This window comes from Oryzias latipes, chromosome 15 (genome assembly GCF_002234675.1).
Source record: "Oryzias latipes chromosome 15, ASM223467v1".
NCBI lineage: Eukaryota > Metazoa > Chordata > Actinopteri > Beloniformes > Adrianichthyidae > Oryzias > Oryzias latipes.
In genome coordinates, this window is record NC_019873.2 from 7,212,959 (window position 1) to 7,228,030 (window position 15,072).

Below are 15,072 nucleotides of genomic sequence, written 5' to 3' on the forward strand. Positions count from 1 at the left end.
AGGAGAAAACGCCGCGCTTTGGCTGAAAATAGTGTTGCAAAAGCTTTACTGTGTCCCTGTGTGTTGATTGAATAATGTGTCTTGTGTAAAATCCTGCATTCTCGAGCCAAAATCACACAACACTCCTTATATTTACACATTCTCTGAGGTTATCAGAAATGTATTCTGTCAGAGCTTGATGATCTGGATCTGAATCCAGGGTCAACATCAGAGGCCCTGTAAGCCAGTGGCTTAATGGTATGGTCCAAACATGCAGAGACAGATTGAAGAGGGCTAAGATTGTGATCCGGTAACACACAGAGGAGCTGGCACACACCTAAACCTGCACATGTGCTCACAGGCTCTGCACAGCCCTCATGACATGGGAAACTGTTGAATTACTGAAAGCTGACTTAAAGAAGAAAAAAGCTGTTCGTCAGAGGTTCATGTTTGAACAGTGAGATTGGGCTGTGGTGCTCTGGGCTTTAAAAAGATGGATAAACCTTGTTCCCGTTTCTTTTCAGAAGTCATTCAGCGCAGCACTCACAGGCAGAGCTGTTGCAACGGCAATGAAAACAAACCCTGAAAATCAATGTCATACCTCACAGACTATTCATCTATGAAGCAACCTCGTTGTTATATAAGAGTCCCGATTTGGATTATGTTCACAAACCAGTTTATTTTACTAAAATTCTCCACATAGTGTCCTGGCTCAGTTGCATAAGGACTGTAGGACGTCCAGGAGAAGTGTGAGACTTTAGGGTGAAGAAGAGGAGCGAGGAAGGCACAGCCTTTCTCTACATATACATGCACTGAAAGGCTGAGCACCACACTGTTCTCTGCAACAGAGGTAGGTCAGTTTTACAACACAGAGCTGCTCTTAAAGGCCCACTACTCTCATGTTTTATCTATTTTCAAAGCATTGGCATTGGTCTTTAAATTATGATCATGCCGCTTTTAGGCAAAATAAAAAATAAAAAACCTGTGTTGTTTTCTAGGGCATAGTTTCTGCAGAGCAGCATGAGTTCATTAGAAATTTGCATCTGAGTTGTGGGAAGGACTGCTTGTACGGTGTAACCCCGCCACCCCTTTTTCTCTTTGTTGCCTGAGAGTTTGCTGTTTACACACTATCTTACAGCCCCTTGCAACTCCCAACCCAAAATTGGTGCCACAAAAGTAGAAAAACAATATTGGAGCTATCCAGCCAAACAGTTTTGATCCAGATTGCAGCTCAGACGAGAAAAACAAAGACGTGCATGGATCTATTGGTCTACAAGTGGATGCTTCAGAATGGAGAAGAGCAGGGAGCTTGTTAGGGGTGCAGGATCGATACGTTTATCGATACTATCAGTCCTATAATGAAGTACTGATACTAGTGGGATGAGATCGATACTTTTTTCAAGACTTGAAAGAAAAGACAATGACCTAGAATTTACTCATGGAGATCATTTGAGCGCCTGTTTATCTCTCTGAAGTATTGCCTAATTGGGCAAAAAAAATATTTAAGCAGAAAACTGCCCAATCTGGCAACACTGCCTGTGTGTGTAAAGAGTGCCACATATGTGCCAAGCCACATATTTGTACGCAATAGCAATTCCATGCAGGATTTCTTGTTGTGTTTATATTTTTATATGTACTTAGACCATCAAACGGTTCCTAAGCGGAGAACATATTTCACCCACCCAAATGTGTGACAACTTATAGTACTTTAACTTAACTTTATTACAGTGTTGCTTTTGTTTCTTCTTTTTAAATATTGACTTTGATATTTTATCAAGGCCCCTTTGTGGTGCTGTTTTTTTTTTTGTTGTTGCTTTTTTTTTTAAATGTTGCACCAGTTGCTATTTCCTTATTTTTATTTTTTGTATTATGCCCTTACTAATATAATTCAATTCAATGTTATTTATTTAGCCCAAATTCACAACAACAGTCGTCTCAATGGGCTTTTAATATACATGTTTTATTATTTATGCATGTTCAGTTCAGATTGTTGCGATTAATTAACAAACATTTTTATTTGCAGAAAGTCTCTGTCATATGTTTTACTTTACACTTAATTAACCAAAAAAAAGGTGTATTACCAAAATTAATCCAAGTATCAGTATCTGTATTGATTTTGGTGATACTAGCCCTGAAATTACGTGGTATTAGATAGATACCCAAGTACCCAGCATTGCACCATCTAGCACCTACATCACTGCTACAAGCTTTTTTCAAATAGCATTTAACTGCTTTACAACAAAAGCTTAAGATTAATTTGTTTTATACAGTACATGTCCATCATAAGAGGAATGCTACAACACTAGTTTCATTAGAGGAACTCTTTAAAATTCAAAACATTTTGGTATCAAAAAATGCCTCTGTAGGTTAGGCTTAGCTAACCTCAAAAAGCTTTTAGCCGTAGAGTAGAAGTAGGTGCAACGCCCGTCTACAGCTGTCACCAAAATATGATAATATAAAATATGTTTTAGATTTAACAAAGTCTAACTGGTGGTGTATGAAGAGGGATTTATTGAGTAACATTAATCTAAGGTTTAACTGAAAACTGCACTAAATAAAATAAGCTGCTGCAGTTTGGATGAATGCAAAACCATGTCTTCTGAGAAAAAAATTACTGTTGCAAACTAAAATATTAATAGCAAAAAAGTAAAAAATAAATCAATTTGGTTAGTCAGCCAAAATGGTGATAAGCTGGAGCTCTAAATGAATTCTTGATCAGTGGATTTTAATTCAGCTTCCCGTGGCAGACTCCAACAGGAAATGAGAAGAAAGTAACAAAAACATTGAGTGTCTTCCCATGGCTTCTCGTATCACAGAATATTTTTGCAGATATTTGGCCGCGGCGCCTTTTACAGTCAATGTCCAAAATAAACAGGGAGCTTCAGCCGAAAGAAAGAAAAATGAAGAAAATGGGCCGATGGGTTGTTTAGAAAGACCGGAGACTCACACAGAGCAGACACAACAACTGTTCAGTCCATAAAAAGGTGAAGACGTCTCCACTGAGGGCAACTTCACATGGCCCTGTCACCACACCAAACCCCAGACGGGGCTGACCACACTCTTAACATTTACAGACAGGTGTGCGTGATGGGAGTGTGAGAACCTCTGCCAGTGTGACGGCAATGCTGAGAGATCACTAACAGCAGAGGCTTAATGTATAGTTTCCAAGGTTGAGGGTTTTCTCCCACACGTCTCATCTGGTGAATGAACCTCTGTGCAGGGTGGAGGCACAGCCAAAGTCCCATCTGGCGCTTACTGGAGGGATCTTGCGGCCGGATTTCTGAGTGGCCGCTGTGACATTTCTGGATTAGTCAGGATAGCTGAAAGCATGAGTGTCTGTTAATTGCATTATCAATGGATGGTTCTGTTGGGTCTCTTTGCCCTCTTACATTTTTAGGAATTCTCTTTCTGCCTCACCATCAGAAGTGAATCTTAGCTCAAACTGGTTTAATCTAAAAAAAAAAAAAAGGTTGAATTAGTTGTTCGAAACTAATCCTAAAATAAATTTTTATTAAAAACCTTGTTTCGTCTTGTGGTTTTGCGGTAATTCAAGCCAAACTTTGAAATAAAGTTCACCCCTTTTAAAAAGCTGCAATTCAACATTATAAAGAAACTGTTCTCAAGAATTGACCAATGACTGTTAAAGTAATTGATGAAACTTGAGGTCGTATAAACCACTGATTTGTGATTTGAGACTCATGTGACCATCTTAAGGAATGTCATAAAAATGGTACCTATGATTGTTGTATATGTGGTAAGTCTATTCTAAAGTATTTGTTAGGATAATGTAAGTTGGACAAACTAATAGTGCAATCTTATGGTGCCTTTACTGAGCACATTGAGATGACTTTTGTTGTAATATTGGGCAATGTAAATAAAATTGAAATTAAAATAAATTTGAATTGAAATTTATGCTGCAGAGTGAGGTGTGTGCACTGGATCCGTATGGACAACTACTACAAAAAACTACATTTTGGTTGTCTAATTTCCCAATTTCTGACAGTCAGCCTGCACGCACAGATCACAAAAGGTGTGCACGTATCACTTGAATAGCACTGATGGGCCCTTTGCGCACTGCACAGGATATGGGGAGGTTGAAAAAAGGAAAAATCTGTAGGATGTGCCTGGATCTCACCGACTTTACCCTTACTTCCCCTTACATGTTGTTTAAGAGTTAGCTACGTCCTGTAGCCGCAGTATGTGGCTTATGTTCATGAACATTTCTTCTCTGTATGGGTTCAAAAGATGGTCTACGATATTCAAATTACATGTGGGTTACCTGAGTGCAATGTACAGGTTTGGCTGTTTTTCGCCCACAAACAGCCTGCATCCATCTGTAACTGCTGTGACTAAGGCATATATTCTAAAAAAAAAAAAAAAAGATTAAAAGGGAAACTAGGAGGTACCAAAAGTATATTTTTAAAAGTATACAAGTATATTTTCTGTTCTAGAGTTGAGCAGTTTTGCATTAAAGTGAAGAAAAACAGTCGCTGGTGTAAAAAGGTTGAAGTGGTTAAAAAGTGAACTGACATGGCTTCACTTTCTTTGACATTTTTAAAGACTGTTTTGTCTGGAAGTCACAGTATCTATTCTTCTTAATCTATTCTTTCAGAAGCACTATAATAATTTTGAGGAGTTAATCTGAACAAAAACAATAATATGTGTTTGATTTTAACTTTATCAGGTAACCATCCATCACACAGATGGAGGTCAACTCACCTTAAGAAACCACAAAGTTTAAAAACGAATAAAGAGGTTTGATTACTTTTACAAAGATTTTAATCTGAGTTTGGATTGGTTCTTTTTTAATCTTTGACAACAAAGGTTAAACATTTTAATCCTGCATATTTGATGACCCAAAGCTCCCCCAGGGATCTTCAAATGAGTGGTGATGGACTGTGAGAACGATGCATATTATTAAATGCATATTATTGCAGCAATTGTGGGATTAACTGAAGGTCTCCTGGGATGTCTTAGTTAAGTACAGGAGAGCAAGTCAGAACAGAAAGTAAAAAAATCTCCTCTCAACATCTGCAGCCACTCACAGTTTCCATGTTCTCGCCTGATGAGCCACAACACATGTTAGGTCTGAGCAAGCACTTATAAACACACACACACAGTGAATCACACTGACAAAGTGTATGTGTGTGTGTTTGTTTACACCACAGACAGGGAGGGATGTTCTTGGCTGAAACACAATCAGAAATCAGACCTCTTTCTTTGCCAGAGACACGTTTAACTCCATTCTACTTATTTTTGGCTGCAGCAAACTGGCTAAATCACATTGGTGCCTTGTTGGTAGTTGCTTGGACGTTGCTCCAGGCCACAGCCTGGTGTCTGTGTGCTCACTGCATCTGGGAGACGCCATGCTGAGTGAGGGTCAGCGGTTGCACAGCGGTACAGCTCCAGGCGGGTAAAGAGGCATTGAAATCCGTAACAGACTAGAAGAGCCTCTCAAAGACCTGGAAAGCATTCAGACAGCTGTCCTTTTTCTGGCTGACAGAGAGAAAAGAACTGTTGAACCAAGAACTCTGTGATTGAAGAACTGACAGATACAGAAGTAATGTAAGAAGTTTCTTTAAATTCAGTCAAAGTCGTTATTGTCACTCACTAAAAAGTTTGTCAGTGTTGAAGCATCAAACTGTTTTTTTTTCATTAAACTATTTTTAGCTCCATTCAGTTATCAGGGCAAAGGGATCTATGAAATAACTGCGCTTAGTAACACAGATATCTAAGACAGCTTCCAGCTCTTTTTGGGAAGTTTCTGTTGTGTGTTTGGTGTTTTCTATGAAAGTGTTGCTTCAAGTCATGCAGAACAGCATTTATGTACTCAACATATTTTATTACACACAAAGCCACTAGAAAGGGACCTCAATCCTCCACGCTACATCATCAGACTCATTATACCAAAGAACAAACCCTTGTTAAATATGACAGAACGTTTACCAAAGTTTTGCAAAGTTTGAGGCAAAAAAGGTCTTTCTCTATCATGAAAGTTACCCTTCATAGGAAGTCTGAAGCCTGCCCAGACATTTAAACCAGCACCACACCATTATCTCTTTCTGCATCCTGCTGTAAACGTGTCTGCAAATCTACAGTTTTTCTTGGGATTTTTCTGATAATAAAACATATATAATTTTGGGAGCAAGAAGCGAGTTCATGAGGTTTCCCACTGCTTTCCAGGCAGCTGCAGCGCTCAGCCAAAAAACATTCAGCCAGCAACCATAAATGCAACTTAATCTCATAGACTCAAAAAAGTCTTAGCTGTGCTGGACCAGTTCAAAGTGGAAACACAAGACTAGCTTCAAATATCTAATGTATGTTCTATGAAGTATGTTTGCTTCTTTGCCTGATCATTGCATTCTGCATTCTGCACACTGTTAGCAGTCAGAGAATTTACCAAAAGACCAATACAGAAGACAGGTCGGGGGGGGGTTTGAACAACTCCGTCATTGTTTGGAATTGGATTTCAAGCAATCAAAACAAAAATTACCAAAGAAAATAGGCAATAAAGAGATATATGTGAAGATTTTTTAGCCCTACTTTGGATGATTAGTCATGCCTTAATTGGAAAAATGAGAACAGCAGAATGGAACGCCATTACAAATAAAATTATCAAAAATAGGCATTTTTGTTTTATTTATTTAATGTTTCTTTGAGCATTTGCAATGTTTAAAGGAATTTGCATTAATTATTTCTTAATCTTTGTCAGTAATGATACTAATACTGACTCAGAAATTGGGGGTGCAAATGTGGTGCCAATGCACTTTGCTAAGGGGCAGCTGCCCCCCCCCCCCCCCCGCCCCTTGCTCCCTTCTAGCTCTGCCCCTGCTCTAATTAAAAATAGACCTATTTGTACTTATACGTACAATACATGACACATTGAATCCATTAAATGTGATGTTTGTCAAAAACAGTTGAATTATTTGTTTGAAAAGTAGTGGGAGGAAGTTAATTTATACAACTCCACCCCTATTATCCTATACCTAATAATCCAGTTTGTAACTTCTAATTAGAGTTATTTATGCTTTACTGATTCAAGTGCAGATTATTTATCAAATCTACAAGTACTGACAACATCAAATATCAAAGTTGTCAGAAGTCAGAGCTCTGTCTCCCCCTCTGGTCACCATCTGACACCGTCTCCAGGGTACTGAATGCACTTCATCTCCCAGCAACCCCAGCGCACAGTTCCTGGATGCCACACACTTGACTCTTATTTGCAATCACTCACAGAACACTTAAGCACTGTACTGAGCCTCACTCAGTGCAAAGTATTGTTTGTGCTACTCTGCCATCCTTGTGGAGTGTTATAGCCGGACCTGATCTTTTGCTCTCCTGACCCTGTTTTGTCTCTGACTTTGTTTGCCTGCCACCTGCCCTGAATCTCGTCTGGATCCTGACTACTCCTGTTTCTTCTCTAATGCTCCCATGCTTGTTATTGACCCCTGCCTGTCTGACGTTGATTTAGCTTTGTGGACTTTTAGCTGTGCTAATAAAACCTGCTGCAATTAGAATCAGCCGTCTGTCCGTTCTTGTGACAAAATGAAAGAGCTATAGATCACATTAAAAGACGTTTGCCCATAGATCATAATTATTAAAAGAAACATGTCACTGGTATTAGTAGGTTCACTTGTTTTTGGGTGAATGGGTTTACTTCCATTTACTGAGATGCCATCCATTCATACTGGCTTATTCTGCGATTAGTGGGGATGGGAATAGAAGCCCCATGAAGCTTCCCTTGGGGTTCATGTAATTGTGCCGGAAAAATGAACAAACCATTCAAGGCTTTGAAACCACACAGAACAGCGGCATCTGGTGGCGGACTGGATGTATGTCTTATGCTTCTACTAAGCTCCTTGTAACAATACCATTCAAGAGGTTTTTATTGCCATATTCTGTGTAGCTACACATGTGGAAATGATGATGAAAAAACGTAAAACAAAACAATACGTAACGTAAAAAAACACAAGATGTGACGTTTTCTGTCAGAAGTGCTTGACACAACAAAACACACATAACGTGAAAAAAATAAATGCAAAGCAAATAAAAATAAAAATTTGTGAAATGCTGGTCTTGAACCCTGGCCCTTAGGATGGACATCCCATTGACTTTTCCACTTAGCTATGTCTTCGGATACAGATTTGCAGGGCCATTATGAATTCATTAAAGTATTTTTTTTCATACACAACATTTATAGTGTATTGTTTTATTAGGAGAAATCGAGTTGAAACGATCCTGAGGCATAGTACGTTTTTTACCAGGAATTATGGTAAGGTGCAATGAACTGACGCTTATTCCGATAAAGGGGGAACAATAGAATTGGTTGGGAAAGGATCGGAATTCATTTCGTATTTCTAGAGAATAGCGCGCTCAACTGTTCGAACACAAGTGACATCTGAACCGTGGTTCGACCAAACAACACATTTGGCGCTTCATACGTCATCAACCACGTGATCTGCGCTAGTTGACACACGCCCCGAAACATTGTGCCAAACCACTCTGTTTCATGAATGTGAAATGCGCGCCAAAACGTTGTGTCAAACGGGCCATTCCTAGCAATTAGCAAACCATTTTGAGACTTTTTCCCCGGTTTAGCCTAATGCAAGCAACTTCAACATTTGTGGACTTATTCAGGTTTTTGGCATGTTATGTAATGCATCACAGAAAGTTCAGGATGTGATGTTCATATTCAAGAATCCTGGGGCAGGCTGACATGTCTCCTCCCTCTGTGGTGATTAGAGTATCATTACCAGAGGATTAGTACAGTATCATGCATGAGGTTACGCTAAAGACAGCTGTTCAGTATAGGGTGGTCTGGTGTGCCTAGGAAGAGAGGATTAGACCCACGCTGACACAACTACATGGACAATGGCATCTCTCAAAGTGTGAGAAAAGTCAAACCCTGCTACCAGCTCACAAAACAGTTGCGCTTGGAAGCAAAACACGCAGCCATTTTGGCTTCAAACAAACCACAGTGGAGGAGTCAAGTGTCTGCAGTGTCACCATGACAAATCATGTAAATCTGCAATCCATCTGGGAAACTGCTGCCATAGTGTATGTGATGTATACATGGAATTTTAGAAATGCAATACAATGACGTAGATCAGGGCTTTTGCTGAGGCCAAAATACAAGTTTCTTTTAGTTTCTTCGGGGTCCTGAGTTGGAAAAGGTCACGGTAAGAGACTTCTACAAATACAAACTCATTGGTGAACATTAGAGAAACTGTAAATGAGGATTTCTGTTGTTGCTTCTTGACATTTGAATCTTGACATCTAGATGCGGGTAAACAGTGGCTTCCAGCAAACAGAATTTCTTCAACGTACCCCTCTTTAATTGCCCATGGCTGAACATGAGACATGGAATGAGTGACCCCTCCTCCCTTGCATTCCAAATAGGAAGCACCAACTGGTCCCAAAATGCCAAAATCCCATTGACTTCTACAGAGAAATAAACAACTTTTACTCATTCTATTTGTCAGAATAACCATTCTTGCTCCTTTTTAACATGTTCTTGATAATCCTCTTTTTTCTTTATATTTGTTTCTGTAATGCAAGATATTCAAGTTATATATTGATTAATCAGGTGGATAAATAAAAGTATGGGGTCTAATGCCAAGAAGCAAAGCATTTGATTGGTAGATTCTTCTGATTCAAGAGGTAGGGATGTGGACTTCCAACAAGTTCACTCCTGACTGAGTAAAAACATTGACTCAAATCGATTTGCACCAATAGCTGCTTCCTGATGATTGCTGGTTCCAACATGGCAACGTCTATTCATTTGAACCGGAAGTAAACTATTTTTAATGGGTTACGTCATACTCATTCAGTCCAGTTCTCATTTACAGTCAATGGTATTTGTTAATCTGTGATTTTTACTTCTCAGAGTAATGTGCACATGTTGTGTAAATGATTTTATTGGAAGGTCGTTGGGATGCGAAGGAACACTGTACTTTGCAAACAGGAGCTCTGCTGTAAATGTAATCTCCTCCTGGGATAAATAGTATTCTGATTGTGAATACAATGAAATACATACTTGGTAGAGTATCTCTACTATAAATGTCTATTTAAGATTATCCAATCCAATTTATTTGATATATAAAGTGCCAGTTCAAACCGAAGGTTTTATGTCAAATCATAAAATGTGATTTCCTGGATTCTTTTTTACAATCTGTCTGTCGCTGAGAAGTGTGTTTATGATATACATTACATATCTCTCTTGGCTTAAATGAAATGAATTGCAGAATCTGGGACTGACACATACTTTTTCGCCCCACTGTAGATGACCAACAGATTACATGGAAGGGTTTTTAGTGTAATCCCTATAATTAGTAAACGAAAGCAACAGTGCCGAGGAAAATTCCTTCTAAAGGAAGAAACCTCCTGCAGAGCCAGACTTGGTTTAGCACAACCATCTGCTGTGAGCGGTTGGGGTCTGAGAGGACTAGAAAGAGACAAACAAATAAATACTGCAAAGTCTATTGATGAGAAAAACGTACAGTTTATGTTTGTAACTTGATATTTTACTTGATAACAACCAGATATATTGGAAAACGTGTTTGTTTGCTTTTCAGTGCTGCCAAGTCTGTGTCAACTTATGGGATGAGGTAGAAGAAGTAAGTTGTACCTGGACAAACTTGCAAATTTTGGTTTTTCTAAAGCTAAGAAGTATCTTTGCTTCTGTTATTGCCTTTATTGCCTTTAGTTTTGAGTTTCAACAGTTCAGTATATTTGTTCTAATGTTCATCAAACTGGATTTGAGTATTCTGAAAAGTGTCCACGCACAGAAAAACAAGTTTTTCGACTGAAATTTAGTACCATCTCTTGATTTCTGTCCAAGTCACAGACATTTCTTTCAGAAGGAGTGTCCCCCAAGAAAGACCACATCCCAAGAAAGCACTCTCCTCATCCTGTTAGGTCAAAAACCATACTCCACAGGTTTGGATTCTGGAAGCTGCTGTATTTCTTGTGTTTATCTATAAAACCATTTGTTTGTTTTGCTCTCTGCTGTATGCACGGAAATCCAAAACTAAAAACATGTTCAGCGGTAACTCCAGATTTTGCCAACAGTAGAGATTTAAGATGTAAATGTTGAAAGACAAAAAAAATGCTTTCCTGATTGCAGGGAAAAACATCTTGAGGTGGAGGCTCTGTGATGATGTGGGCAAAAAGCATTTTTCTTGTTGAAAAATCACGAGGCTTGACTTTGATGTGGGCAGTTTTGATGCAGAGATAAATCATAATCAGATTAGAAATGGAGTATCTTCACACTGTGGCCCAAACTAGACATGAGGATGGGAATGCCTGCTCCCACAAACCATTGTTTTATTAAAAACATTCAAAAGTTTAGGTGGAGAAGATGAAATGGCCTGCAAGGGGCCTTGACTTCAATCCGTCTTTTCCTGCAAGTGACCAACACTAACATGATGGTTGAGATGCTGTAAATGACAACGAAAGACGAGGACACCGTCCCACAGCAGGGTTAGACTAATCAAGAGACCGGCATTAGGAGGTGCCAGATTTATCAGATCTAACCAGACCTTTACTGCTGATCATGGCACTAATCCATGTTCTTTTGAAGTGTGGTGTCATTTAGAAGAAAAGGCTTATTTAATGTGAAGAAGCGAAGTTACATGAAACAAAGTTGGATTTTAAAGTTTATTTTCCATCACTCAAACACACATCAGCTCAAGTAGAGGATATGAGGTCACCGTGCTAACCTTGACAACAGCCTAATGGGCTTCCATTCACGATTACTTATCAACAATCTGTTGCCTAGCAATGAAAACAAAAACAGTGGTATAATTGATTCACTAAAGTTGCCAGGAATTCCTGGATGGTGATCATGCTCCACTAAAGAACTTCAAGATACGACAAACAGACACATGCAGTAGGTCTAGCTCTGGTTGGTCTCACAGGTACACACTTCTATGTAAACAGCTCCTATTACAGTAGGCAGTGTTTGTTTGGCCATGCAGAGAGGGGCAAGCCATCTATAAGTGTAAAGATTGTTTTCCTGTGGATAAATTACCCCCAGACCCTCCAGCCTCCTACCCCAGCACCAGAACCCACATCCCACTGGCCCAAGGACAGCCCCCGCAGCCGAGCCGAGAGCTCCAGTCGCCTTGCCTGAACTGTAATCTCAGCAAAGTTATTGGGAATTCAATAAAAGTAGCAGCCGCTGAATCACCCAAATTATAGGGTTGACTATGGGGCAGAGTCAGTAGGGTTGGTGGGGGTCTTAAGAACTAAAACAAGAGGTGGGAGAAGCAGTGGTGAATGTATACCATAAAGAGTGAACCCTGAGTTTCAGCCACAAGCTTGCCACTAATGGGCCCAAAGTGCTCTCCTCTATGATTTGTGAGGGGTCACTCAGCACGTCTCTGTCCCCGCTTTGGATCCAAGAACCTTGCAGCGCAGCCATTTACTCTCTCAGTTTGCTTCCTCTTTCCTCTGACATGGTCTTAGGTTGATGATCCCCGCAGGAATGCCGGGATAATTCATGAGGTGTGAAAACATAGATCTTCATTCACAGCCACCCAGCTGTGAGATTAATGGCTTTTTCCACATGAAATCAATGTTTACAGCCCAGAGCCCTTTAAATTAATCATTTTAAACACATTCAGAAAAGAAATATTAAACCTGCACTTGTAAGTTCGGGAAACCATAGTTTTCATACAGGGAGAAGGACTGAAAGGGAGATCAAACTAATAGATTAGTCTGGTTTGGACACATCTAGAAATTTGCTGTCAACCTGCCAGAGTGTGATTTGGCTCTAGCTTTAATATTTTTGGCTGTTGTACCAGCAAAGTAACAGATGGGATCTGGAAAACATACAACACTGCAACAATAATAGAGGAAGTATGCATTTCAGATACCAGACTGGGTCAGAAACATTCTTAAAGAAGAATGGATGGATGCCAAGAGCAACTGCTCTGTTTTTTTAAATTAAATTAGCATGTAGTGACTCCAAACTTCACATAAACTTTTGATCTCACAAGGAAAAACTGCGTGTTCAAAAAGACTTGTAGACGGAGCCACAAGGACTTTTAGAAGTAACTTTTTATTAAACAAACTAACAAATGGATGGAACCAGTAATATCATAATGGTTTCCCTCTGTGAAAACTTGAAATTTAACTTTAAACCAGAAGACGGCTACATATTTTTTGAAGATGCTACTGTACTATAAGTCTGATTCTAGCTTTTGTTTTAAATAATTCTAAGGAACAAAATCAGTGTCTTCTTTCTGCAAAAAGCAACACTGAAGGCCAATTTCCTGCTTGACATGAACTCTCATTTCTTGTAATTACATAATTTTCCAATTGCTTTGCTTGTCAATATCTTGGCATTTTTTTAAGCTGTGTTCACACCTGACATAATTCTTGTGGCTGGGGCGTCCAGTTTCAATATTAAGTCAACAGACATGATCAGAGGACCTGTGGCGTGATGTGGCCCTTTTTCTTTTTTGTATCAAGACTAATAATATATTATTCTTATTTTTTTCCTCCTCAAACTATTGCAGGAAAACAATGTGTCACATTGGGTCACAGAGAGACAGAAATATCACTGCGTCATTCAGACGCAGCTCTTGCAGTTGATGGTGAAGCTCACCGTACTGGGAGTGTCTGAATGAGCATATTAACCCAGACATGGAGACGTGATTTGTAGAGCTCTTCAACATAAATAAACCTGATCTCTAAACATTGTCATGTCTTCTGTGCATTGTAAATGAGACATAAAGTCAATGCTTCAGTGTAGCGATGAGGCTAAAACTTTCGGTCCTCCCACATGTGACAGGAGTGTCAAATTTATGATCACATGTTTGGATGAGCGGCCAGCATCAAATCTCACACTTGTCAAAGTAGAAGTAGTCACAGGGAATTTGACACGTGAATCATGTTCAATGTGAAAGCAGCATAAGGAATCCACAAAAGGTGTCAATCCTCTAAATATATAGATATTTGTCAAAAATTGACCACATGTCTGGTTAATGCAATAAAGTTCATAGTGTCTGTAGTTACTGCCTTCTTGGTTCTTTTGTTATCAGACACGGGTGTCTGGTGTGTAGGATACAAGTGTACTGCTGTGTTTTTCACATATTTTCCTTTTGAGTTCTGTTTATGAAATAAACCCTGTATTTTATGGAAATGCCAACTCAAATTACATATTGTAATAACAGGACAGATTCTAGGATGATGGTGTGAGGCTTGCGACCCCGGGTTCATCACTGATCAAATGACAGCAGAGTTTATTTGAAAGCAGGTTTGTGTTGAATCAATTTTGCTGACATTGTGTACGCATAGACCAGCTGAGTGATGGCACCAAAGATAACTTTAAATAAACTTGAACACCCTTGTGTAAAGACAGCCTTAATGGAAACCCCATGTTTGTGTTGAGCCAGGACTTTTTAACTTTCCTCAGAAAGGTTTTGAGTATTCTCATTGTATCAAGTAGTCTTTTTTTTATATTTTTATTTAAAGCCTTTTTACTCTGCTTATTGGAATCATATGGTGAAATGTGTGGAAGAGATTTTTCTCTTTTTTTCTTCAAAATAAGAAAAATAAAGATTTTAGCCTGATTACAACATATTCAAGGAATATGCAGGGGTGCCACAGTTCAGGGCTCCTAAAATTCAAGCCCGTGGAGAGATGATGACAGTGTCAGACATGGAATTTTTCTTGGAAAACACAAAACTCAGCAGGAAAACTTCACATGACAGCAGTATCCATTGATGTAAAGATTCCTATAAAGGAGAAATAAACAGATGATGAGTATCAAAATGCAAGGAAAGGAAGGCATTTATATTCAACAGTTATATTATCTTTATTTCTGCTTCCAACAAGAAGCCAAAAATGTAAGGCAACCAGCTGTCTTTAATACAGCACCTTCTTACGTCCTCCACCCGCTCCCTCCTCCAGCAGCACACCCTCCATCGTCATATCTCTGCTGTTTCCCACAAAACAAAAACACAGAGCCAACCTGTAACCCACTTCCTGCAAGCAAACGAAGGGCGGGTGGACAAATCCAGAGCGCGTACGTCTCATCTGCAGAAGTGATGCTGTGCTGGACTTCCTTTTTTTGTTCAAACACAG